Raw genomic sequence first — 24,693 nt, 5'->3', positions numbered from 1 at the left:
TAAATAACCACTCTGTTTTGCATGAAAGGACGGGAGAGGCAGTGTAGTGTAGTGGCAAGAGCAGCAGCTTTGGAGTTAAACACACCCATTCAAATCCTGCCTCTATCACTTGTTGGATGTGAACTTTGAGAGACGAACTTCTCTGAGCTTCAGTTCTCTCTTCTGTACAATAAGAGTGAGCAATCTACCTTGCGACATTGTCTTCAATTGTCAATAACAGAACACTGTTACCCTCAGTGACTGGAAGGTATTGCAAATGCAGACATTTATCATATAAGGAAGTTAGGTAAGTGTTTAAGAGCCTGTGGGTAGTCACCAGATCCGTGGGTAGTCTTGCTGGGCCACCCTCATAAGCTTCCCTTCTTAGAGCAGCTGCAACAGCCAAGCTTGAGAGCCCGGAAGCTAGAAGTACCATCATGTTCCAATGAGGAAAACTCCTGTGGATTCAGTGGGACTTGTAGGAGCAACAGGTGGATGGTTCTGCCTCACCCCCCACTTCTGGATAAGCCCACTGTGTCTCTCTCGCCTCCTGAGAGTATTGGCATCTTGGATTCCCTGCCTCTGAGTCCTCCTTGCCCTTTCCTAGCCTGCTCGCTCCATTCATTTTGAAAGACAAAATTTGGGTCGTCGCCTTCCTTAGAAATATTTCCTACGTTTCCTGATGTTCTCCTTACACCCCCACCCCCAACCATCCTCAGAGAAGGCCACAATAAATGACAATTACCCTTCTTTTCTATTATATATATTTTTGTGGGTGTGAGGAAGATTGGCCCTGAGCTAACAACTGTTGCCAATCTTCCTCTTTTTGCTTGAGGAAGATTGTTGCTGAGCTAACATCTGTGCCAATCTTCCTCTACTATATGTGGGATGCTGCCACAGCGTGGCTTGGCAAGAGATGCTAGGTCCACGCCTGGGATCCGAACCTGTGAACCCCGGGCCACTGAAGAAGAGCCCGTGAACTCAACCACAACGCCACTGGGCTGGCCCCTCTATTATATTTCTGTAACTAATGTTGCCCTCCTCTCTCTCAATAGCATAAAAATTTTCACAATTTCTTCTATGTCCTGATTTTCCTCACCCAATTTCCATTTTGGAGATTAACTGGCAGCTGCCTATTATCTTACACTTTTTCCTTTCTGAGTGATACTTGTAGCAAGCAATTCACTGCTACCTCCAAAGTGAACTTGCCTGTAATATAATTACAGCCACTTAGATACGCATTATAATTACAGTATCTTAACACCCCATCTGTGGAACAAAAGCTGTTTCCACTTATCGCGTTTCTATTGTGTATAAGCCATCCTTAAATATCATAAACTGCAATACTCTCACAAGAAGAGACTATCTATGATAAATGCCCCATTCCGATCTTTCTATATACGCCTTAGCTAAAAATAGTTTCTTTTACCATTAAGCACTCCTGTTCTGATTCTTCTACTTTTATTAAAGTCAGAAGAACTAGGGGCCAGCCTAGTGGCGTAGTGGTTAAGTTCTCGCACTCCACTTTGGCACCTGGGGATTGCTGGTTGGGATCCCAGGTGCAAACCTACACACCACTCATCAAGTCATGCTGTGGTGGCACTCCACAGATCAAAGTAAAGGAAGATGAGCACAGATGTTAGTTCAGGGACAATCTTCCTCACACACAAAAAAAGTCAGAAGAACTAACGTGCTAACAAACAGATGGGTGGAATGAAGAGTGAATCCATTAACTCTCCACTAAGTAATACACCATTCTATTTTCAACAAGACATTCTTAGGCTTCAGATATAAACCCAAGTTAAAAATCGCCAGAATAAGGAAAGCCAGATTCATTAGCAGAACTTTTTTCATTTTTGCCTGACAGCGTAGCAAAAACAGAAAATCTATAAGGAGACACTGTGGGGACCTCTATGAGCTGTATGTCATGCTGGGGTCTTACTGGTCCAAAAGTCTTGCATATCTGCTTTCTGAAAAAGCATCAATATTTAAAAGATTTTAACAGAATTTAATTTTTAGAATTAAAACTGAATTTTTATTTTATCCTATAATTAGCGACATTTTCCCTCCCTTTAGAGTTATAAATAAGGTTAAGTGATAAACAAGCAACCATTGATGCTAACAATTGACTATCAATGTCAGCCAAAACAAAAAAAATCCTAAAATTGGGTAAACTAATATTAATCTCATAAAAGGACAACTGTTAACTAGGAATTGAAATCCAATGACATACATTTCCTGAAGAGATAATTAATAATGAGAACTTGGGGAAAATATACTACCAGTAAATATTTGTTATATATTGCATTTCTTAAAACTATACTGTATGATAGGTATAACTTTTGTAGATTTCACAGATGAGAAAATGAGCTTCAGAGAAGAGAACTGTTATGAAAGTAAAGTAGGTTTCGGAGACAGGATTACAGCACTGAATAGCTGAGAAGTCTTTATTTTCCACTAAAACATCCTCCCCTCCCCTCTTTTCCACTACTTTGCCTCTGACATTATTATCAAGGCATCCAAGCTTATATCACAGCTAGGTTGTAAATATTTCTGGATATGGTATGTTGTCCTCTCTATCACGGGACTGAGTTCTTTCAGCCTATCCTATTTCTGTAATGAGAAAGCACAGCATCATGCTAATTGTCTGAAAAATGACTGAAGATGCCATAGAGATGCTAATGGAATTCACATGAAAGTGAAATATGGATTATCTCTACAATCCCTTCTGGAACTGAGTAACAAACTAAATTTTTAACTGTCAATGGCAATAGGTTTACATGCCACTTCTCTGAGATTGTAGAAACACACTAGTTGTCTGCAACCCAAGTATGCCCTGCATGTTACAAAGCAAAGAGAGAACCATTTAATAACTTTCATATTAGCTAGTAATGCCAGTAATAAAAAAGAAGACAATCATACATGAACAGACGCGCACACAAAAAATCCTTTCCTATTGCTTATTAATAATCACCAACCTGATAATAGCATTAATGGCTCAGAGAGCTAACTGCAGTAACTTTTTACCGCTCTCTTTGATAAGCCCTGTTATCTTGAGGAGGAGAACATGTGTTAGATCTAACTTATCCCAAACATCAAATGTGCACCACGTGTTTAAGTAACTCTACTGCATGCTTTTTTAGTAGACCCTTCTCAGCCCCTCCTTCCTCACCTTCACAAGACTGACTCTAGGCACCAGCCTCCTTGGGCTCATTACTGAGCTTCATGCAGACATGATGGGGACGGAGGGAAAGCTTATTACATGCTTTCTTCCTGGATTCCCATCCCTGCCTTTTTGTCTTTCATAGATTTCTTTTGGAAAATAAAGTTGTTTTCTGAACAAAAACAATCTTTTAAAAATAAACGAATTTTATTCAGTTTTTCTCACTATAGAAATAAGATTCAGATTCAAAAATTGCTCAATACATAACTTAAAATTTTATATAGACAAAAATAAGTAAAAAAGAAATAGGTCCTCATGTCTTATTGAGAATGGCAAGCTCCATATAACATGAGGAAAATCAACTTCTGCAAATTACTACTTTAATCGACCAATTACATTTTGATTTTAAAAAATGTACCCACGAAGATGCAGTATACATATGAATATTTGGTAACTATTTCTTGGTTACTCTCAAGCATTAAATATTTTCCTGACTTAAATAAATTGAATTTTAGTTTCGTGTTGTTGTTTTTTTCTTTACCTCTACAGATTTTTTTTTAATCTGCAAATAAATGTTACATGAATTAAATATTTTCACCTAATGTTTTCTGTATTCTTGCCACAAAATTAAACACCAGAAACTCCACTAGCGTTTTTGGGAACTGGGTTCTGTTTCTCTGTCAATTCCTCTGGCAAGCCTCTTTCACCCCTTAAGTCTGCACAATGTCCTCTGTGCTTCTAGAACACTCTGTAGCTATCTTAATACCCATGAGACTGTTCTAACCCTCCCGTGCCTGGCCCATGTTCCTCCCCAGTCTGTTTGTGCAATGTGTTTATGTATTAGAGAGAGAGAAAAAGACAGAGACAGAGAGAGATTAACACGGATGCAAAAAGACTGACAGATTGTATTAATATTCCAATCAAAATCTACAGTATGATTTTATAGTTTTAAACTCAATCTAAACCTTTTTTAGTGGGATAACCTTTTCTATCTGGCAGATACATACTAGATGAAATTACCCTCAAATAAATATAGAATATGTAAATGTGGTAATATTATATTCCATTATTTCCCCAGGGCAGAAGTCAGGTCTTTTCTAAATGAAGTAAGTGCCTTTTACTCTGTGCCCATGACTTAGAAGGTAAGTAAAAAGTCCATTGAGCGTGCACCCCCAGTATACGTTGGCTTGTTTATTGATTGGTAAGTTACGTAGGTATTACCATACTGATGTGCACATTATAAAATATGCACAAAAAGAGAAGTTTTAAAGGAATGATGTCAGTGAAATAGAAGAAACATTAAACAAACAAAAAACAGTACAGTGGGCCCAGCCCTGTGGCCCAGTGATTAAAGTTCACATGCTCTGCTTTGATGGCCCAGGTTCACCAGATTGGATCCCGGGCATGGACCTACTCTACTCATCACCTATGCTGTGGAGGTGTCCATGCACACAAAAATAGAGGAGGACTGGCACAGATGTTAGCTCAGGGCTAATTTTCCTCAAACAAAAAAAAGAGAAGGACTGGGAATGGATGTTAACTCAGGGCGAATCTCCCTCAGCAGCAAAAAAAAAAGTACAGAGCCAGCCCTGATGGCCTCTTGGCTAAAGTTTAGTGCATTCTGCTTTGGTGGCCTGGGTTCGGTTCCTGGGCATGGAACACACCACTCATCTGTCAGTAGTCATGCTGTGGCGGCAACTCACATAGGACTAGAAGGACATACAACTAGAATACACAATTACCTACTGGGGCTTTGGGGAGGACAAAAACCCTGCAATATTCCAATATACACACATACCCTGTACGCCTTTCACACTTAAAAAAAAAATGTACACAAAGAGCAAGAGGAATTGAACATCCAGGAATCCCGAGCTAGGAAAAATAAGCAAAAACTTTGCTATACGCTTATTTCCCCAATCTAGTGTTTACTGAAAGGTGGTGATAATTTTTTACGCTAAAGGTTATTGTTCTGAACAAGAGCTTTATTTTTTCCTTCAGTGATATTTCCTGAACTCAGTTGATAAACAGAAATCATCTAACTTTATTATGAGAAAGCTAGTATAAATGTTACTGTGATTCATACAGAGAAATTGAGACACAACAATAATATTTGCTCCTACTGACAGAGGTAAGAAGAAAATAAAATTAATGACCTAATGTTCCTCTAATGTCTTCCCTGCCCCATACCCACAGTGACACCAAGAAAACTTTTCTATATATTTTCAAATAGTTCCTAGGATTACGAGCCAAGGTGTATACTCAAAGCACAAGGCATGAACTGAAGACTTAAAATTTAAATCAATAGAAGGTTTTCTCATGAAAGCTCTACAGGCATGGCATCTCATATTGCATTCTATGTATCCTTAAAATATTGCTTCTTAATTTGATGATCAGGACAAACACAGAAGAATGAGTAGGTGTAAACCTGCATGGAAGGAAAGTGATTCATCAAGACTGGTCCTTGGCTAAGTAGATGCATCCATTCCTTCCCCCAATGAGGACTGAGCCTGGGCCAATTCCACGCCAGACTCTGAGTGCTGGGGACACTGTAAAATGTTCAGTCCAACGGGGGAGACGGAGTCAACAGCACAAGAATATTATTATATTATATTCTCTGTATAGCAGAGACTAGACTGCTATTTTAGAGATATTTGAATTAATTTAATTCTTGAATGAAGAAGCTCTTTGAGCTGGCCAGGGAATACAGTGGTGGTGGGCCAGGTTCCAGTGCGATGGGAGCAGAGCAGAAGGGTGCAGGTGTGACTCTGAGGTTTGCAGGGCGAGGCCCAGGTGCTGGGATGAGGCACCCCAGAAAGCTGGCAGCTGTCCTACCTCTCATTCCCTGCTGTTCAGGCTCAGGTTCTCAAGACATCCAGTACAAAGAAAGCTCCAGTAGTCAGTTTTAATTTCTAGTACAAGTGACAATTATGAATCCCCGATAATGTCTCCATGCTGATGGAAGAGGCCAGAGGAATGAAATGGAGGTTAAGAGCAAGAAACGGAAGTTAAATGCATGCTTCCTCCACCCAGCACCCAGTAAGGTTTAGGGGCAGCTGCTCTGAGCCTGTCCTGAGAAACTCTGACTCTAGGTCCAAAGGTGACTCCTGAGCAAAAGGCCCCATACAACTGTATAAACTAGATGTTATTACTCAACATTTTCATATTAGGAAACAGAACTTCAGAGAGATAAGTAACTTATCCAATGTTATCCCAATAAAAAGTGGTAAAGCTGGAATTCACACATAGGTTTCTCTGCTTCCAGAGCTTTTCCTGCTACTCCATACAAAACCAAACAAACTGAATTTTCTGTACTTCCTACAGAGTTCTTTCGTACTATGATAACCGTCCCGTGCATGGCTTTATTACAGCATTTCTCTGTACTGAGATTCAGCCCTTTTGTTCTCATTTTTCTCTAGAAGATGGCTTGTCACTGACCACAGGAAGCCGGACCTTGGCCACGATCTGTTTATAACAAGTTAAAGAGGTATAGCATTACCCAGAATAATGACAATCAGAGAATTACAATTGTTTCTTTTACTGACTAATGTTGCCAAAGTTCTGATGAAAGAATCAGATGAAACTACATCCTGTGGACCCAAATTATTAGGCTGATGATGCTTTTCTACAGTGACTTCCCATTCATAAGGTTCCACCATGGGCCAGTTTCAGGAGGCAATACATCTGGCCCTTGGGTGTGAGAGGGGCACTGGTGCAGGACGCTGACGGAGTCAGCAATGTCAGACAGAAGCCAGAAACTTTCTAGACAGGACCTTTATTAATTTGCTTTTTTAAAATATTGTTAGAATTCCAAGAATATTTTGGAATACTGTTAATTCATGTAAAAATTGTTTTAGATGGGTATAGATGTAAAACTAAAAAAGTGTAAGTAGCTATTCCAAGCGAATTTAGAAAATCTGCAATACAAGCTTATTCAAGAAGATAATTTTCCTACTGTGTATACTTGACAGCCAGGCCACCACATTGCACCACTTCTAGGCTCCACTCACACAGCTTTTCTAACACCCTGCCTGGAAAAACATAATAGAGCAAGGTTCACACTTCTTTACATACTTGTAAAAACATCTTAGGTTAGTGCTAACGTAAGATTAATACATTGTTTCTAAAAGGCCAAAACACTACATTTTTCCTGGGAATAAATATTGACAACTCTAAAATTTAAGTAGTACACTTGGCTAGGATTACAGATTTTAAGTAACCTGTATATCTTTACAATATTGTTCTATACATTTTAATATCTTTCACTTTTCTTAATGCCGCCATCTTATGATTTTCTTCTTTTGGATGCTAGTAATTAGTACATGAATTTCTTTGTTGTATGATCTCTCTTCATTGCTGGTGCAGTAGAAGAAAAGTAATATGCCTAACATCTTTTACAAAAAATGCTTTCTTGCATTTGCTGTTTGCATTTTTGTGGGCGATAGTGTCTTCTCTATGTCTAGTGATTGTTGGTATTCACAGACGACAATGTCTTGATGTCTGCCCAGGCCGGCGTGCCTCACGATCCAGCCCTCACTGAGACCACACACAGACTTTCCAGTAGCTCACAGAAGGTCCTTTTGCTTTCAGCACTTTTGGGTTCTTTATCTCATGCCATTTTTGTTCATCTCAGGTCACCACCCTATCTCTGTACACTGTAATCTATTACAAGCAGGTATAGCAATTCTTCTGCTCTCACTTTCCTGCCTTTGATGACGCCGTTATAGCTGATTGTACGTCTTAAATTCACCTTTCTCTCACTCAAGTCTAGGCTAGTTGATACACGGTCCTGTTCAGGCAAGATCATCATTATAGTACTATAATTTATTCTACATTTATGGCAAACCATGCAAACTGTTGATGCCAGTAAAGCACACAGATTTGGCAAGCACGACATTTGCAGTCACGTGACAGGGTGGATACAGCCAGTATTTCTAAGTCTTGGCTTGGCCTAATGCCTAATGCTACATTGATGTCATACTCCAAGCTCCTTGTAACACTTTTTTATATATTTTAGACCTAGTCCAACAATGCCAAAATAGAGGAATTCTGAAGAAAATTTGCTCAGCATTTCTATTACTATAAAGATATTTGTGTTTAAGAATACACTTTCAGGGGGCCGACCCCGTGGCCGAGCGGTTAAGTTCCTGCCCTCTGCTTCGGCAGCCCAGAGTTTCGCCAGTTGGGATCCTGGGCGTTAACATGGCACCGCTCATCAAGCCATGTTGAGGCGGCGTCCTCCCACATAGCACAACCAGAGGCACTCACAACTAGAACATACAACTATGTACTGGGGGACAGTGGGGAGAAGAAGAAAGCAAAAAAAAAAAAAAAAAATTGGCAACAGATGTTAGCTCAGGTGCCAATCTTATAAAAAATAGAATACACTTTCAAAGAGGGTTAAACATACCAACACAAATGTCTGGCTTCAAAGGTCAGGATCATATCTGACCCAGACTCACTGCTGAGCCTTCTCTGACTCTGCACATGATCTAGAATCTTGAGCACTTTTAGGGTAAAGACACCAACATACAGCAATCCACAAATGGTGGCTCAAGCTCTGATTACGTATTTCACATTAATCGTTTTATCACCCAAGCCGGCTCCAGTATTCAGGAGACTTTTCCAGCAGGATCACGTGCTACCATTTAAGGTGAACTAGACAATCAGTTGATGCTAGGTGGTGCTAGGAGATTCTTAGAAGACGAGAAAGACATGCTAGGCTTCATATTAAACATATAAATGTGAGTCCATCAACAAGACAATAAAGATGGAATTTTACATACACAATCTTATTTGCTCCTGCATGATACTATCAACCCCCACTAAGATGTCTTAAAGCAGAATCTAGACCATCTTTACAAAATTCCTAAATTAGCTAGAGGCATTGTGGTGAGAGTAAATAACAGGATTTCTATCTAGCAAATTTATTTTGGGATATACATTTTTTAGTGAAAATAGTTTTATAACCCCAGGAACATCATAAAAGCCATAATATTTTCTCTTGGAAAGCAGCCAATATTCAACTTTACTACTTAGAAAAGTATCCTTTAAAAATACATCTAAAAGTATCCTATTAGAAAAGTTTAATATACTGGTAACTCAGGTTAATGAATATTAGTTGCTCACCAAACCATATTTATTTTTCAGATCTGATTATATGGTCTTTGATACTAATACATATCTAAAGATAAATGAAACAAAGTTTACTTGGAAACCTTTTAAAATTTTTCTATATAGTCAATAGAATGTTGAAAGGTATATTTTTTATATTTACTTGCCAGCAAAATTACTATACATTTTCAAAAGTTTCCAATATATTTTGTTTTTCTTCATTGTAGTAACTTCAAATCATGCTGAAATTTCCTATTCTTCCATAATGTTAACAAATGTTTGGTGTATTTCAAGAATAATTCCTTGAAGAATAATGACAAGTACATACTTGCCCATGAATTGTTTTTTTTTTTTTTTTTTCCATTTTAGGAGCACAAACATTAGGTAGTTCACATGAGTAAGTGCAATTCAAAAAGGTCTTCTGCTACTCTAGGGAATTAAATTCAAAGTGAGATAGAACTTGCTTCCCTTTATAAAAGTCCTGGCTGAAAATTAATACTTAGTTCTTATGAGCTTAGAGTGTGATACAGAAATATATATTCCTCTAAATTATCCTCATCATGGAATACCCATCAACTCAAATGATCATAAGGTTAACGGAATGCTCAGTGGAACTGTAAGATTCACTCAGTCCCTCCTCCAAGATCGTCTATGGAGCTGCAGTCTATGCAGTATTAGACTTTCTTTTTTCTTTACGGAGGTCACTTTTGGGACACTCAAATTAAGCCATCGCAGTGCCATTATAGACGAATTGGATTTTCTGCTCCTTGCAATTCAAAGAGCCCTCCTAACTCATCTTCTATGTATTAGGTGGTACTTCTATGGCAGTATTGGGTATTTTGGGGCAGAGGGAAGTACAGAAGCAAAAGACAAGTAATTATAGCATGGTCCTTTCCTTGGGAATTTAAAATTTGATTAAAGAGATAAGCTATAATACAGAAAATCCCAAAGACTACAATCCATGATATCTTCCTATTGCTGGTAAGTAGGTCTGGGAAAGCTACTGATTTCCTGGTAGTATTTCACTCTTATCACTGACAGTGTTGGTGAAACTCCTTCTCCACCTCAGCTTTTATTGAGGCAGAAGAGTAAACACAGCAGTTGACAAGTCTAATAACACCAAGAATGATTCAACATGAATCAATTTACTATAAAAGTTACATTTCATAATTACTACATAAAGCAAATACTTTAAAAATAAAGATCCCATGGGGCTACATAATACAAATAAGAAAAGCATATAAAGGGGTTCTACTACAATTTCTTAACATCTGATTTATTGAGGTTTTGTGCTTCTCACATGATTAAAGCTTCATAACACTGACCTCACTTTTCCAAATTTATTCTCAGATAGTAAGTAGTTATAGGGTTTAAAAAACAAATTCACATGTGTTTTCTGTTATTAGGAGTAAGACACTGTCAAACAGATCTTTTAACTTCATGAACATGTTCTTTTCTTGATGTTTAGAGAAACCATTATGAAAATCTGTTTTTCTCTATCCGCGAAACCAACCTAGTGTCCGATTATATTAAATGATGAGGTAAATGCCTTCATCCTGCCTGCTCTAGCTGGTCCTTATTCATTTCTTCAAATCTTCTGTTTAGGTGTGCTATTCCCTAGTGGGCGATCTTTAAAATATATGAAACAATTCACTGTACAAACTAAAAAGAAATTAAAGAAACAACACAATTTTTTTATCTAGGCAAAATACATTTCCTCACCTGGCAACATAAACATGATTACCAAGAAGGAGCATGAAAAATGAGACAATAAAAATTCTCTGAGAGAACTTCTTGAACAAGAGGGTGTAAAAGCAGCATTTTCCCTCTGCAAGAAACCATCCTAAAACAACCGAGAAGAAAGGATAAACTAAACGCCAACAATGTAAAATAGTATTATTTCTTTAAAATGGGAGGTGGAAGGGGGAACATAGGTGAGCAGCAGTAAAAGCATGTTTCTAACAAAAAGGAATACATGTTTTCCAAAGTACTTATGGAACAGTCCTTGAAAGAGACCACATATTAAGTCAAAATAAAACACCAATGAATTTCAAAGATGGAAATACTATACACAGCATGCTCTGATCAAAATGCAATGCACCTAGAAATTGATCAAACCAAAAAAAAAAATTGTTACTTTTAAATTATTCTTTTAAGTAACTCCTGCATTTAATAGGACAGTTAGAGTGAAATCACAGAAAATATTAAAAGCATTAATATGGAAAACACTGCATACCATAATCCACGAGATGCAGGTAAAGCAGCACTCAGAAAAAAAATCATAGCCTCGAAAATAAGTATTAATAGAAAATAAGGAATAAAAGTTATGTATTCACACTAAAGTGTTGTAAAAGGACACAGAACTATGATTAAATATATGTAAACAGGGGCTGGCCCCGTGGCCGAGTGGTTAAGTCCGTGTGCTCCGCTGCAGGCGGCCCAGTGTTTCGTTGGTTCAAATCCTGGGCAGGGACATGGCACTGCTCATCAGGCCACGCTGAGGCAGCGTCCCACGTGCTACAACTAGAAGGACCCACAACGAAGAATATACAACTATGTACTGGGGGGCTTTGGGGAGAAAAAGGAAAAAATAAAATCTTTAAAAAAAATAAAAAAAAAATATATGTAAACAACATAAAGCTTTATTTTAAAAAGGCAGAAGACAGGAATCTTAAGACAAAGTCAGAAATTAGAAAATGCACAAAAACAGCAGAAACAGCAAATAAATTAAAAAGCTCATTCTGTGGTAGGGAATAATCTATAATCAATATACTTCAAGCTAACATAATAAAAAAAAGAAATAAAAATCAAATATATAAAATTAGAATAAGGTTGAGCAATAGATACAAAAGAAATAGGAACATCATAAGCAACTACCTTTCACAATTCTTTCTATGTAAATCCAGTAACTTGAGTTAAGTGGACAATTTCCTAAGAAAATAAAATTCATCAAAACTGAATCAAGATAGGAAATCTAAACAGACCAATTTCTATATAAGCAAACAGTCATTTTTGGTTTGATAATAGTGTAACTAGTTTTAAGTAAACTTTAGGGATCATTCCAGAGTATTTCAAAGAACAGTACACATTCCAAAGGGTACACAAAGTTTTCCAACTATCCGAAGGCACAGAGAGTTAAGGAAACTAATGTCCATATGTACTCCTTTGCAAAACCGATCCCCCTGAACACAAGCCCATTGCTCCCCTCCACCTCCATCTTTTGGTAAAACAAAGGTAGAGCTCTCACTTGTGAGGACTCCTACTACACTTCACTACCTCAGGTGGCAGACTCTCTAAGGTGACAAAAACAAAAAAGCCAACATATGGGTATCTACTCAGCCTCCTTGAATCAAAACACAATAAATCCATGGTAGGTTTTCATGTCTTTCCCTGTTGTATATATAATTCTGTTAACAGGGTGTTAGAAAAGGGATATTTTGGCCAGTGTTGGGATGTTCTGAATTCAGATAGCCAGGATGATCTCATGCAGTCTCATGGCTCTAAATGCCATCTGTACCATAATCCCAGATTTACATCATTTCCCCCCTTGCTCCTCCGTTCTCAATGCAGCCATCAGATTTCTCCTTCTCAGCATTGAGTTAGATCATGTCAGAAGAAGCGAAAATCCTTTCAGTTCCTCACAAGGCCCCACACCATCTGGCCCCTCTCCTCTCTCAGAGCTCCTCGACACTCTCCTCCTTACTCACTCTGAGCGCTGAACCTTTGTCCTGCTGTTCCTCTCAACTGATCACTCTTCTACCACGTGCCTCACCTCCTCAGCTCTGCCAGGCCCTTACTCAACAGGGTCTGCCCACGTAGGCTTATTTAAAAGTGAACCCTCCACTTCCTAGCCCCAGCATGTTTTATTTGTATCTATAGCACACGTCACCCTCTGAAACACTGTGTATATTATACAGATTTTTATCTTGTTTATTCTCAGCCTTCCCCCTTTAAAAGCATGTTCCAGGAGGCCAGGGATGACTGTTTTCCATTGTGTTTACAGTTGAATCTCGAGTGCCTAGAACAGTGCCTAACACATAACAGGTGCTCAAAAATATGTATGGAATGAATACGAAATTGTACCCATATTTATTGATCACTGTATTACTGGATTCAGATTTAGGGGGAGAAGAGAGTAGACTGTGTTACATCAGAGGGCACAACTGGATCAACTCACAAGGTAGCCACGAAGCTTGGATGGGCTAGGGAGGGGTATGAAGGCTAGAGAAAATGACGTGATAACGACATGGTCTGGGAAATCACTGGGTTTTGATGGAGGATGGGGAAATGTCTGTGGGACATTTGAAGCAGATGAGCTCCAGACTGCTTCTTAAGGTTGCACAGAGCTGAGAGTAGGGCCTTGAAAGAAGAGCACCTGGGAAGAATTAGAAAAAGGTCAAGAATGTTCTCTAAGAAGAGCAAAACTGGCTGCTACCCTGGTGACAGTCTGCCACTGTGTTCCTCACTCACCGTCTTTAAGGATCTATGTAATTTTTGATTTCTCTTTCTCCTCTATCCACAAACTCTCAGTTACCAAGGCTTAACTATTTTTTCCACGTCATGAAACCAAACTGTCTACTGCATGATTTTGCCTAGTATTTCAGTAGGTTCTCCCAATCTTAACGAATAGAGTTTGGTTGGCAATTTGCTGCTTCACTTGTCAGTGTATAAATAACCCGCCCTTCCTTTTCCTAATTAGCAAAGACCTCAGTGCTTCCTCCCCAGGGTACTGTATGTGGAAATTTGCAAAATATCCCGGAGATTGTCCTTTAAGAGTTAATATAATACATTCACATTTTGAGATTTGGCAAAGGTTTGAAGCCAATACTTAAGATTAAAAAAAAAAAAAAAAGCATACAACCATGCACAAAGAAATGAAATATCTTCAGAAGTAGAAGCCAGTACTTCCTTCTTTTCACAGTTTTATATGAATAAAATAGAAATAAAGCCACAGTCTAGACCTTCATTACTAATGCAAGAAGAGCTAACTGTTTGGGATGGGATGAGCAGACGTGTCATAAAGACAGAAGAATGTAAACGCGTCAGAGCATATCCAAGCACAAAGGCCAGCCACTACACGCGTCTTCAGGACCTTCGCCTTTAAGAGACAACTCAGAGAAGGAGGCAAGCTTGTTCTGAGATGTGTACATATTCCAAACAAGACATTCATTATTACTTTTTAAATTTCCTAAACCTCTAGTTATAACAGGGTATAGGGTGTTTCTGTAATGGGACATCTCACAAAAGTGAAACAATTTTGCAAAAGTATGCCCTCACCCAGTCAGAGCTCTTCGACACAGACCAGGCATCAGAATCATCCGCAGGGAGTTTTCAGAAGTCCGCATGCATCTACCCAACTGTGTATGCATTCAGATATATAGCAGCTATTCATTTGAGGGTCTCCTATGGACAAGGTTCTGTGATTAAAAATGAAAGAAGAAGATACAGTATCCTCCCTCAGGGAACTCACCATCTAGTCTATAGAGTGTAGTGGTGGAAAAGCAGGTGCCAAGTGGTATGGATTGAATTGTGGTGCCCCCTCCAAATTCAAATGTTAAAGCCCTAACCCACACTAGCTCAGAGTGTGGCTGTATTTGGAGATAGGGCCTTTAAAGAGGTGACTAATTTAAATGAAGCCTTTAGGATGGGTCCTAATCGAATCTGACTGGTGCCCTCATAAGAAGAGGAAAAGGCACCAAAGATGCATGAGCACAGAGCAAAGGCTGGGTGAAGACACAGTGAGAAGGCAGCTGTCTGTAAGCCAAGGAGAGAGGCCTTAGGAGAAATCAAATTTACCAACACCTTGGTCTTGGACTTCCAGCCTTCAGAACTATGAGAAAATTCTGTGGTATTTTGTTATGGCAGCCCTAGGAAATGAATACATCAGATATGTAAATATATCTGATACAAAGCAACAGCTGACAATATAAGGGATGTGGGAACAACAAGCAAACAAAGTGACCTTTTCTGGTGGGTCACAGATTCAAGATGGTGATTTGAATTAATTTACATGGATAACATTGTTCCCTAAGTAAGAATTTTATCCAATTAATCTTGATTAATAATAGCTAACTTTTAGTGAGTACTTACTATGTGCCAGGGACTAAACTAAACATTTTACATGTATTAGCTTATTCAACCTTCACTGCAACCCTATGGGATCACTGCCGTTATTATTTCAAATTCACAGAGGCAGACACAAAAGCTGAGAGGTTAAATGCCTTTGCCAAAGTCAGAGGTTCTAGAAGAGGTGGAGCTGGAGTTCAAGCCCAGGTAGTATGACTCCAGAGTCCTTACTCAGAACCGCTGTGCATCCTGCACTAACAGTGTTCTTGAGTTTTTTAGTAAAAGGTTCTCTAGTGAAAGGTTTTTATTCCAGAAAAACATACCATTCCACCGGAAATCTTCAACAAGTCTTATCAAGAGTGTTCCCCTGCCAAGTGTTAAGAGATACAGACTGTGTAGAATTTCCTAGCTACATTTGAGCCTGGAATACGTTTTTGTTTCAGTGTCTCTCTGTAACAAATATTCTATGAAACATAATTTCTTAATTATTGGACTAGTTGTGCCTTTATAAACACTGTGACTATACCATATGGTACTGGACTTGCTTGTTGAATACAAGAAGACTAAGGTTAGCAATCTAACCCTAATCCAGCACTGATGTAACCACAGGCCCATTTAGAGCCAGTTTGAACAGACCCCATCTCTCTCAACAAAGTGATCAAGGATTGTCTTTCAGAAAAACTGCAAAGTCACATAACCACAACACGTGCAAAAGAAGAATTGTGACCTGAAAGAACCTCAGAACCAAAGATCCTTCTTCCCACGGAACCCAAGGACCCAGATACAACTGGAACTTGAAAGTCGGACTATCATCAGAAGGGAGGGGTCCGTCCTTCAGGAAGACCTGGTGTTAAAATTCCTTCCCCACATCATGCAAAAATGTTCAGAACCCCATCATAAATGTCTAGAACTCTGTTATAAATGTTCAAAATGTTACCATAAATGCCTGAAGCCCACCGAACAAAACCTGTCCCACCAGTGTTTCCGCTTGCCATCCTGTTCTCCCAAAGCTCTTAAATTTCTTCCAAAATTCTGATTCAGGGAGACAGATTTGAGGGCACATGCCCCGTCTCCCTGCATATCGAGCTCACAGAATAAAAGCTGATTTCTCCCCCCAAAGGCTGAAGACATACTTAATGGGCTTGTTTATGCGCATCGAATAGAGAATCCCAATTTTGTGCGGTAGCACTGGGAACCCTCCATTTGGGAGAAGACAGAAAAGCACACTGTCCACCACTGGGGCCCAAGAGAAACCCTCAGGAGTCACACTCACTCTCCCCGCTTCTGCTTCTCCAAGCCCTTCTGACGGCTGCCACCAGAGAGCGCTAAGCCAACAACTCCCAGTAGGCAGTTGTTGCAAATACAGATCTCACCCCAACTCCTGTGCCTCCCTCTTCTACCAAGTATTTTTATTTAGTAGGTCTAGGGTGGGTCCAGAAAGCCATTCTTTAACTTTTATAATGATTCTGATTATCTGCCAAGTTTGGAAACCATACTGTTGACCAAAACTTGTGGATTTTTCAGGACACTTCAAGCTTTAATTATTTTGTGCAGATAGTTATTAGATCATGTGATCTCAATTAGGCTTGGAAATGCACCCTTTTGTACTCCAATCCAGACCTACCCTTACCCACGCCCAAAGTAAGCCAGGCACCAGAACCACTCTCCTTTCCCTCACACACTTAAAATCCCTTTATGTAAAACAAAGGTGCTAGATGCTGATTTGATTAAAGTAGAGTTTCTAAGACGTGACTGAGCTTCAGCTGAATGCTGCCAGCGGTTCACGTGAATTTCAAAATCTCCTAAAGTAAGCTCCAAATGGGAACATCATCCAGGGACATTTTTCAGGTATAGGCTTTCTGTTATTCTTGATGTATACCAAGTTATTTTAAGTCTTTTTACAAAATAGTAGAAAGAGGCTCAATTCATAAAACAGCAAACTTGGCCTCTCACATTGCAGAAGCCAAAGTAATGATGTATATTAAATAAGCTGATACTGTTATTATTACAAATGTCAAGTTCATTACAGCAGATGTTTCAACTGAAAAGTACTACCTATTAATATCAAACAACCAATATGCCCTGAACTTACATTTGATTTAACGTGTCAACTTCAAAGCTCAAGGGAGACAATCAGAACTCTCTTCTATGTAATTGTCATAGGATTGTTATGTAACAAAGCATCAGGTTTCAGTTCTTATCACTTGCTAGTCACGATAATTAAATGTGAATGAAGAGTTAATAAATGATACAGTTGGAGGCTATAAAATATACTATAAAATACTTCTACAATTTTGTGCATATTGCTGGAGGAATCATTTTAATTTCAAAAATAGATGACATTACTATCAAGAAAAATTATTCAAATGAATGGAAGTAAGGAAATAAGGCAAAAAAGACAATTGATTTGTTAATGTCAGGCTAGACCATAAGCCCACTATATGTCCACTGACTCTCAAGAGAAATATGACTTCATTAGATTTCCTCTGCTTTCTATTCATCAGGGACCAGACATTTTACATCTCTTAAAAATAGGCTTCCTATTTAAAAAAAAGGATAAAGTGAGATGATTTACATTTTCGTCAGGTTGAAAACATAACCCAAATGTTACAGTTTTATTACTCTGTAGGGTATTAGCCAATATGGTATCTAATGATCAACATTATGTTAGCATTCCTTTTTGATCTCTGAGTATATAAAATTCCATTTTCATATCCTTTTTTGAACTAGTTCTGTCATCCTGCTGATTCCTTCATTAATTAATTAGGTAATTGATCTTACGAAAATGCATATAGTATTGCATCAGAAAAATATCTAATACTAGTCAAGGAATTGGGTAAAAAAATAAGACAAAGTTGCAACCACTACCAGAAAGGGGTAATACGCAAAACTCCCCAAAAGGATCTGTAGTGAGAACACACAGTTTAAGTGAACACTTAGTTGAAATTGTTGAAAGAATGTCTCTCAAAAGTTGTACCAGTGACATCTTAAAAATATGGATTACTTCAAAGAGGCATCTGACAAATGCCCTCCATATGATACTGAGATGAATTATTGAGGGTGGTACGTATTCCTGAAAGCCAGCTTTAGGGTACATCTTTAAAGTAGATCAGGCAATTTTCAAGTGGCTGGGTCATCAAAGGCCTTTAAACCATTTTGTTCTGTTCAAAATTTGCAAATGTACCCCTGTCCTGGACTAATGGCATTAGGAGGAACAACGTCTAACGGAAGCTACTTATAAATAACAAGCTGACTATAAAGTCTTGGACAGGTTGGCGAACATATTTCCGAGTGGAAAGTTTAATTTTTTGTAAAGATCCTGTAGATTACTATTTATATTTGAGCATGATCTAAATAGTCTGGAAGCATCTGAAGCCTATATCTCATCTTCACCATGTACATAACCATACAGTCTTGCTTTAAGCATTTCCCATTTTCACTCTACTTGATTCTCACTCCACAGATGAATGATTACAATAAATTCTCAGTCTCTCTCCTTCTTCCACCCTGACAATATTCTGTTCTATCTCACCCAATAGGTTCCCCTTAATTTCTTTCACAGATAAAGGTAGTAAGTTGCTTTGATGGGGTAATGCGCATCACTTTTGCGGTCTACCTTCCATTCCTCTCTCTGGGAATAGTAACTTCTTTCCATTTTGGTGGCACAACCCCATCCTCACCGTTTGCTGTTTTAGTGTGACTATCAACCATGGCTGAACCACATGAAACTGCTAATTTTGTAGGTCCAACGTGGTAGAATATTAACAAATTCATGAGATTCAACTCATATTATTCTTTTAATAATACTGACTTAATCCAATCTTCTATCAAGTGTACTATTTAAAGTTTTACTAAGTATATTACTTAAAGTTTTATTACTAGTTATAAATTTAAAATTTACTTTTTTCACAGCAGAAGATAAAGTATTTGGTTTGCTTGAACTACATATGTAGGACAAAACTAACAGGTCAACCAGGCTTCTCAACACACTGACTGGAAACAGCTTTTAGAGAAGATAATTCAAAGAAGAACTTAAAATCAATCCCACAGCAAGTAAAATCAACTTTTTTTCCAAGTGGTTCAGTCACACGGGAGCCAAAGAAGCCGAGAGGCATTTTCTTTCTACAGGATATGTGCAATCATGCTGCTTTAAAGGGAAGAAATAAGATAAGCTGATTTTATTTTCACCAGTGGAAAAAAAGTTTCAACAGAGCAGCTTTCATCGGCTCAGCATGGCCAACAAAATAACATTACCAACGAAAATACAATAATAGATTAGCTGCACAATCTAGGCATTTTGTTTTCAGAAGGACTTCTCTAACTCTCTCCCTTTAGAGAACCATGAATGCAGGCTTCCTGTGAAAGAAAAGTCCCCTGCTGTTTTTTCTGCTCCTGCAGAGAGGACTTGCAAAGAATAAAGTCTTTTTCTTTTTCTTTTTTTTTTTTTTCCAGCTGGAGATCAATTGGTGTGGGGACCGCCCTGGTTGCCAGGAAGTTTTCTTTTCCCCCATCAGCTGGAAGGGGTCCTCAGTCCCACTCCCTGACCAGAGTTTGTGCCAAATGGATAGCTTTCGAAGACGAAATCAGAAATAGACTATAAAGTATGCCTAAAAAGCTGCAATTGGCTATTCAGACGGAAAGTCCATCCCCTCCATCCAGCTGTTTCCTTGTCCCCACATTTTGGAAGGAGGGGAAGAATGCCCTTTCCAATTTGGCTCCTGATTGAAAGCTAGGACTGTGGCTGTCTCCTTTGCTAAAAACCCTCCTTTTGTTTTTCTTTTTTACTGTCAGAAAGCCTGCCTCAGAGGAGTGCACTGTGCATATCAACAAAGAAAAAAGAGAGCAGAGATGATTGAAACTGAAGATTTTTTTCCCTGTCATTTAAAGGGTTCTCTGTGAATCATGCCCCCTTTGTGATTCCATTTCAAAACACATTCTTTGCCAATTCCAAGCCAGTAGGCCTTTCCTTAGCGATCTGGCCAGCTATCTTGGAGTGTGGCTCTGTCCTCCTTGCAGAGCTGAGACATGTAAAAATTCAAGGGAGCCTGTTCCCTGCCCAGATCAGCGGAAGGTAAGGCACATGAGGAGGGGTACAGGAAAGAGAAGAGGGGATGAGAGAGGAAATGATGCTATGGCTTGGCTCATAGTTGAACTGGGCAAAGTTGAAAGCAACGATTCTGGTGTATCTCCTTAAATTTGGGGGCTAGAGCTACAGTCATAGAAAAATGAAGAGGAGAGAAATGAATATATGTATATAGCCCTTTGAGGTCTTTGTTGTAACGATCTACCTGAAACCACACATTATTTTAAATTATGATCCTCTATTTCACAAGAAATATTGTGTAATTTGGTTATTTTTTTCTATTTATTTTTTTTTTTTGCTGAGGAAGATATGCCCTGAGTTAATATCCATTACGATCTGTGCCAATCTTCTGCTATTTTTTAGTATGTGGGCCACCAGCACAGCATGGCTGCTACAGAGCGATATAGGTCTGTGCCTGGGAACCGAATCCAGGCCACTGAAGTGGAGTGCACTGAACTTAACTGCTAGGCCACTGGGGCTGGCCCTGAAATTTGTTTTTAAAAAGTTAATCTTTCAGGGATCTTTTAGAAGATGAAATGAAATGAGAATTGAAAAAAATTTCTGTTAGGCATTTATTTAAAAACGTGTTTCAAAACAAGTATGAATCTTACTTAATAAGATACAACTAGGTTAATCAGGGAAACAAAACATCTTAACAAAACAGTCAACCTTGAGATGTGCATGTGGTTCTTACACCAGAATGACTATTAGTTAATTACTAACAAATTAACTTTCTAGACAAAAGATGGACTGCTTAAATAGCACTGTATAAGAAACAAGGATTTTTTAATTAAGCTTAACATCATGTAACAGATGTTAGGGTTTTTTTTTTCTCTACCCCAAGGAGGACTACAATACTCTTTGAGATGACAGTTGTCAACTGTGCATGTGTGTGATAAATTATAGAAGCTAAAACATACCATTATTATTTAATAATCCATTTTAATATCGCTATCATTTAAATACCACCTGTGAGAAAACTGTGTAAATTTGGCAATAAAAAATACACAATCAAGGAAAAAATACAGCAATCAAGGCTCAGAATTTTTCACTTTAAATACAACTACAATTTTTAAACATGCCCTATCACTTTCATTAACTACAATTATTAGAAGAGTAAGGCCAAATATAACCAAAGATGCAACCTGAGTTTATTTCAAGGATCACCCTACTTTTCATCCAACCTCTTCAGGCCCACTTCCCCCACTCCATCCCAGCACACTCAGATTACTTTAAAAACAGAAAAATTGTTTCCTATATTAGCTGTTTAAGTCTGTTAACACTGACATTCGTTTAGACCATGGAATTTCCTGTGCTTCAAATTAAACTGAATGTTTGACTGTTGGGAAAGAAATTTCCTGTGAAGAAAATTACATTATGCCCTTGTTCACAGCTGAGATGCACATTTTCTAATGTGGAAGGCAAAAATCATAGAAAGGAAGTTGCTTATGAAATAAGATCTTAATTTTGTTAAAAACAGAATAGTAAGCCAAACCTACTAACAATAACACCATAGCACTGGCTACTATTGATTAGCAGTTATTAAAATCAATGTCATAAGATTCAAACAATACATCACTTGCTAAAAAGCTCAAAGTAAACTTGTGGAGCTGAACTCCCTTGAAGCGAATTGCTCAACTAGTGAAACGTCCTGCTGTAAGGAGAGCATGTCTAGAGCAAGACCCAATCCAGAATATGTCCTGTGCTGAGGATTCTAGGAAAGGATGAAAAATAAGTGCAACAGGAAGTACTCGCTGTGAAGTCATATACCACTACCTCCCTATAAAATAAAAATATGTATACTTTCATGACAATCAAGTACGTATATATTCGAACAACAATCAAAGGAACAAACTCGGGTAGAAACTACCCAACTCACTTACACTACTCTGCCATCCATAGAATTCTAGCAATAAAGAGAAGAGGATCCACCCCCTTGGTCTTGAATGTCTTAAATTAAGACAATTAAAAAGAAGCCTTTCTCACCTCTACAAATGCTCACAATGACATGTTAAGTACAGCTGTGCTTCTCAGAGGCTAGTACAGTCATGCGTCGCGTAATGACGCTCTGGTAAACAATGGACTGCATATATGACAGTTGTCCCACCAGATCAGTAGCATAGAGCTTAGGTATATGGTAGGCTACCCCATCTAGGTTTGTGTAAGTGCACTCTATGATGTCCCTACAATGACCAAATAGCCTAACGGCGCATTTCTCAGAACGTATCCTCGTTGTTAATCGACACATGACTGTCCTTGATAGAGAACACTTCTCGAAAGCAGAATTTTAAATTAAATTCTATTGCCTATATTTTATTTATGCCTAACAAGGAAAAACTTGAGAACAGTAAGCTTACAAGTGAATAACTAACGTATTGGACAGGAAATATAGATATCCATATTTGGATTATACCTGCACAAATGGAATACACAAATTTGCAGACAGTATGAACTGAAAAAAGAGTCAACTTATTTTGGAATAGAACATTTTAAAAGATCTTTGAGGGAATAAGGGTCTGGTGTTTTCTTAATCAGTTTAATAAATTTATTGCTGGCAATATATTTTGATGCTTTTATGCTTTAAATCTGATACTATGATAACATGGAAAGAATGTCTGGAACGCTTCATTTCTTAAGCACAAGTTTCTTAAATCTGCAAATTTGGGAATTCTTGTGTACAAAGAATAGGAAAAACTGGTCTGGTCTATAGCTCCTGTCAAAATAAATATTTCAACATCTCATGGCTATAAAATTGGCTGAAAAAGACTGAAAAACCTCTGTACAGTTTATTTGTCATTTTTTTAGTCCTTGATATCTGGGAGTCAGAACAAATGAAGAAGCCCCATCAGCTTTAGAGAGCGCGACACACAGCTTGCAAGAGTAAATGATTTATGGAGCCACAGGCCTGAGTTATGAACAGTCTACACGTTTGAGCTGTCTAGCTTTGGCGGGGAAAGAGACAAATGAGATTCTCGAAAGGTCTGCAAAATACAGAAAGGAAGAAAACAGACCAAAGTTAATAAGCTGCCTCAGATAGCAAATAATTAGACAGCAAAATATCTTTGACAAAAGGAAACAAGAACAGAAAGGCAAGAAAAGTCACCTATGGCAAACTTTACTGTATTTTCACTTTTTGATTTCTACCCATGAATTTTCCCATTTCATTCAAAAGACTATTGCCTAAATCACCATCCTATTGCCTCACACATTGTTATTGCTTTTTCCCCTGGCTTTTGTTCAATTTATGAATTAAGTTCACATTTTAATATTTCCATTAAGCCAGTTTTCCATGTTTTTTGCCTGAAGGAGTAGATCTTAGCTATAGCCTATTAACAGTTTCATTCAGTCCAGAGTTGGCCTGGAGAGTTTCAAACGGGGGAGGGAGACAGGCAGAGGCACCGCAGGATGCTGTGCTGGACCCCTCAGGCTAGGGGACATGTCAAACCTGAGATTTCAGATACAGTAGCTGAAGGCTTTAGGAAATGGGCAGAGCTTGTTGCTTCATAATATAAATTTAAAACTTAAGAAGCATGACTATTGGTCTCGCATTAAGCTAATATCTGTGATAGGTAAGGGCAAGCAGGTTTGAACTGCTGTTAGGACAAAAGTATTAGGTCATCATAAAGATTAGGTCCTCCCGTGAATCTCTGAAGTTTTAAAATAATGCTATTTTATGGAATAAGAGTGAAATAATCAGAATAGAAAGTGTAAAGATTACATATTAAACATATAGTGAGCATTCTTAAAACTGTCCATCACTGATGTCCGTCGATGCATTAGGCTGTTATTTAAATCAATGGATTTTCTATCACTGGAGGTGTTGTGTATGATTATAAATTGTTCCCAAACTTTTGATTTTACAGACCAGTAAAAATTTTATTATTGTATTTAAGAAAATAAAGGATATTTGATTCTAAGGAATAGTTAAAAATATTCACTAATTTCTGAGGGATAACAATGTGCTAGTCAACAACACCTCTTTAAAAATACTAGTATCTTACTTCTTCTCTTCTTCCTGTTTCTGAAATGGGAGGATGCAGCTGATCAGGGTGGGGCAAACCTTGCCAGCCATTCTCCAGAACAGCTTTAAGGGAACTGCCATTGCCTTTGCCTCCAGAAAACAGCCAAACGAGGGGAGTTTGTTGGATCTGCAGCACTCCAAATATTTAAATCTTAACATAAGGGTAATCTTGTTTGTTTAAATGTGTTCAAACAAATGACACAATGATGCAGCACTGATATGAAGCAATTGAGTGCAGACCATCAAGTGTCACAGCGAAATGAGGAGTTA

The 24,693-nt window shown here is 38.3% G+C and overlaps 1 protein-coding gene and 1 long non-coding RNA gene across 9 annotated transcripts in view; one reads left to right on the top strand and one right to left on the bottom strand.

Moving 5' to 3' along the window:
- The window catches only part of PRKN (parkin RBR E3 ubiquitin protein ligase), a 1,205,440-nt gene that overhangs the window by 912,359 nt on the left and 268,388 nt on the right, over positions 1 to 24,693 (bottom strand). The window lies entirely within an intron of this gene.
- Positions 20,148 to 24,693, top strand: part of LOC138921683 (uncharacterized) — a 30,528-nt gene continuing 25,982 nt past the window's right edge. The window contains exon 1 of the long non-coding RNA XR_011434467.1: positions 20,148 to 20,390. This is a non-coding gene — a long non-coding RNA (uncharacterized lncRNA). The remainder of the gene's footprint in view (positions 20,391 to 24,693) is intronic.

Source organism: Equus caballus, chromosome 31 (genome assembly GCF_041296265.1).
Source record: "Equus caballus isolate H_3958 breed thoroughbred chromosome 31, TB-T2T, whole genome shotgun sequence".
Taxonomy (NCBI): domain Eukaryota; kingdom Metazoa; phylum Chordata; class Mammalia; order Perissodactyla; family Equidae; genus Equus; species Equus caballus.
Note: the sequence above shows the minus strand (reverse complement) of the source record. Positions and strands in the feature narration are given on the sequence as shown.